This window comes from Frankliniella occidentalis, unplaced genomic scaffold, assembly GCF_000697945.3.
Source record: "Frankliniella occidentalis isolate FOCC.00 unplaced genomic scaffold, Focc_3.1 Scaffold32, whole genome shotgun sequence".
NCBI lineage: Eukaryota > Metazoa > Arthropoda > Insecta > Thysanoptera > Thripidae > Frankliniella > Frankliniella occidentalis.
In genome coordinates, this window is record NW_026267162.1 from 647937 (window position 1) to 651983 (window position 4047).

At 59.2% G+C, this 4047-nt stretch overlaps 1 protein-coding gene across 1 annotated transcript in view; it reads right to left on the reverse strand.

Annotated features, from left to right (window-relative positions):
• LOC113218021 (protein takeout-like) overlaps positions 1–4047 on the reverse strand; it is a 244964-nt gene that overhangs the window by 108796 nt on the left and 132121 nt on the right. The gene's annotated exons all lie outside the window — the stretch shown is intronic.

Sequence of the window (4047 nt, forward strand, 5' to 3'; positions counted from 1 at the left end):
CCTTAAGTTTCACTTTTTCGATTTTTTTTTACCGATTTGGTTCTTCCCTACTTTTATCTGGAAAAGTTTTATTTTTTTTCCTCGAGAAAGTCGTGTGTATTTAAAATTCCTATATGTGCGCAGTTGCGCTAAAGGGCACCGCAACCCGCCTTGCTGCCCGGCCCGGATGAGACGAGCCTCCACGACGACGGCTGGCTCCTTGGGTGGATGGAGAGGCGGCCCGTGCCGCGGCCCGTGCGGGGATTAGCCGAAGCTGTGATGAATGGCGAGGCTGAAGCTAATTGATGAAGCCGCTGACAGTGCGCCGGGCCTCCTTATCCGCACAAAGAAAGAAGAGGGATGAGTCAAACACGGTAATGACAATGACGCGCCTCGGGGCTCCCTCCGCGAGAGATGGTGTATGTGTATTCGATTATTGCAGCTTGACACGTCCGGTTTTCGATTATTATTTTTTTCTACCGCCTCCCGAGGGCGCAGCCGCGGGGTCTCTCTCTTCGTATAGACATCAGAGCCAACCCGACTTGCCCCCTGCGCAATGCGGGGAATGCCCCGGCCTGCGCTGCTGCTGCCCCCGCTCGACCCGCCGCCGCCGGGGGGTCGGCCGGTACCGCGGATATACGCAGCAGGCGTGCGCTCCCCCCGCCCACGATGGACCCGTCTCAGGGCTCCGTCTGGGCTGGAGCTCTGCTGGAGCCGCGTGCTCGAGCTCCGCTGCTGGAGCTTTATAGGAGATCTGCTGCTGGGGCTCGTCAGGAGATCTGGGAGATCTGCTGGAACTCTTCTGGATCTATCTGCTGCAGCTCTGCTGCAGCTCTGCTGCAGCTCTGCTGCAGCTCTGCTGGAACTCTGCTGCAGCTCTGCTGGAACTCTTCTAGAGCTCTTCTAGAGCTCTGCTGGAGCTCTGCTGGAGCTCTGCTGAAGCCCTGCTGGAGCTTGTTTTTAGAAATACCCTTGCAGTTGTCAACAACAGTGCCAGGTGCAGTTCAAAAATGTCATTTCTTGCGCCAAGAACATGCTTTATGGGGTGCAGACTGATCGGAAATGGATGGGCGGGCCAGATCGGACAGCTGGTGACCCCGCGGCCCGGGGCGCGACGGGTCGAGACGGATTCCTCCGGAATGATGTCTTTAGAGATCCGCCTCCGGGCCGGCGCCGCGATAGCAGGGCGGAGACCTCGCCGTGCAGGTCGTTGCAGTGCCACGGGCTCACCGGGGGCCTCGGCACGGGGGGAGGACTTCGGCCGGGTCCGGGGAGGGGCTGGACCCGTGGACAGGCGCGGGCGCGCCAGAGTGGCCTCCTCGGCAACACCCGCCTTGGCAGCGGCCTCCTCGGCGGTAGACTCCTCAGCGGCGGCGGTTTTCAGCTTTCATGGCTGAAGGCTTCGTCTGCGACGGCGCCCTCGGCTTCGCCGTCCTCGGCGGCGGTATCCTGGGCGACGACCCCTTTGGCGGCGGCCTCTCGGCCTCGGTGGCCAGGATCGAGTCTGCGAGGAGGCCGCGTCCCCGTCCCGACTGTTCCGGTCCGGCCGGCGTTACACACTGCGTTACATGGCGTTACATCACCGGCGCGGGGCGCGCGGGGCCGGGAGCGGCGCGGGAGAGGAGAACGGGGTGGGGGTAAAGGCGGACGGCTAGGCTCGGCGGCGTGGCGGCGCGCGGTGCACCTGTACTGCGGCACGGCACGGGAGGGCAGGCGAACACTAGGGGGAGGCTGCGCAGGGATCGAACCCCTGACCTTCCGGTCCCTCGGACTGTGACGGACAGTCACTTTGCGTGCAGCAGCAGCGACGGCGATGGCAGTTAATAGTCGTATGCGAGCAATGCGGCGGCGCTTCCTCGCTGCGTGGTTAGGTGCGGACAAGAGCATGGCGCGGCGGACGTGCCGGGCGTGCCGGCGGCGGCCGGGTGCAAGCCAGCAGCACGCGACGTCTTTAACCACCGTCTTTGGCGTCCCCCATTAGTGCGCTGAATATATAGTGCATGCCGCCTAAATCGAGACGATGAGATGTGTCGGAGCACGCCAAGCAGAACAACTCATTGCCAGTCCGACTTGACACTTTCGTGCCCCGTCACGTGCGGTTGTGCGGGCTCCACCGCGCTGCCCGCACGAAAAGTGCAACCGTCTGAATGCGGCCCCGCGCTATCTAAAGCGGAAGTGGAAAAGAACAAACTCTCTGATTTAGCGGTTTCCGTCGCGCCAGTATCAGAAATTATGTATCATGGTAGTTTTCGCCAATTCTAACATCTTAAATACTATGGAGGGAAGATTGAAACACTGATCACGGAAAAAAAAGATTCGCTGAGCCAGCTAATATATTGACTGGTATCTGGACAGACGAACACATAAACTTCTGTAACCACTATATTGTCTACTCTAATCAATCATTGGCTGTGCCAGTCAAAGATAAGTTGTATGAAGTAATGATTTGCCTGCATCAGTAAGGTAGACCTCGACTGATTTAAATCAGTCGAGGTCTACCTTACTGATGCAGGCAAATCATTACTTCATACAACTTATCTTTGACTGGCACAGCCAATGATTGATTAGAGTAGACAATATAGTGGTTACAGAAGTTTATGTGCTTGTCTGTCCAGATACCAGTCAATATATTAGCTGGCTCAGCGAATCTTTTTTTTTCCGTGATCTGACAGTTTCAACCTAAAATGTCGTAGAGGCACTTCATCAGCTCGGCCAATCACAGCCATTCTGAAAACAGCAGAATCAGTGAGGTTTTTATTTTTATTTTCCTGCTTCCGTTTTGGATGGCCACAAACAATGGACGGCTTTTGATATCGACGTGTTGCACGGCCCAATGAGAAAAATGCTGATTGTGAGACCTGTTTTTCGCTCGCTCAAATATACCGTGTGTCAGGAGCACGGACACAACGGCATGCGGGTTTGCCTACTCCGTCCAACCGTAAGGCACCACGGCCTCTATGGTAGGCAAACCCGTGGCACTGGAGTGTCGTAACCCCGACACACGGCACATGACGTTTTAACTCACCGGCCCTAAAGAGATTGCGTGTTACATCAACACTATGGACTACTTTGTTCGTGCCAATCGCGGCCACACCGTTAGTGCACTCGACCCGCAAACACTACAGGGCGCGAATAACATCGTGTAAACACGCCAGGCGTCCTGTCGGCCATGCGCGATCGTCGAAAATTGCTTTTGTTCTCGGGCGTCTGATTCATCAGTCCACTTTTGCATGCGAACTGCAGCAGAGATTCCCGCTTTTTCGATTCCCCCCCCTCGTTTCAGCGTCATCATCGTCTGATTCTAATCTCCCCGTTTTGTATCCGCACGCAACGCACGGCGGCTTCCCCGAGTTGAGAACGCATACTGCGCAGTCCGCGACCCAATCAATCGGCCACCGCTGGCGATCGCCGACGCGACATCATGGGTCCGTCTGATGAGCGGTGGTGTATCGACCCGCGGGTCTTATCCGCGCGCGCTACTCGACGGTCGCTGACAGCCAGCCCGCCCACCCGACGGGGACGGGCCGACGGGTGAAGCGGTGACCCCTCATCGACCAGCTGCCCCGCACCACCAACACCGCGACCAACTCGGGGCACACCCTGGGCGCGGCAGGCTGGGCTGGCGGTCGCGCGGTGCAGCTGCAGGGGTCCGAACTGCAGCTGCAGGGGTCCGAACTGCAGCTGTGGAGGTCCGAACTGCTGAGCGGTGACCCCTCCCCTCATCAACCAGCTGCTCCGCACAACCACCACGACTACCTCGGGGCACGCCCTGGGCGCAGCAGGCTGGGCTGGCGGTCGCGCGGTGCAGCTGTAGGGGTCCGAACTGCAGCTGCGGAGGTCCCGAACTGCTGATTGATTTACGGAAAACGCCCCGTGTGACTCGGCCGGGCTCTTTCGGGGAAGTAAAGCGCAGGCCGCGGACCACCACCGCTGGGGCCGCGCCGAGGTGCCCGCTGTGGCCGCCGAGACTTCCCTGTACCCCGGCCGGCCGGCCGGCCGCCCCCGGGGCGTCACGTGTGGGCTAGCCGCTGACCGCAAAAGTATTGGGCGACAGTCCGGCGGGGCGGG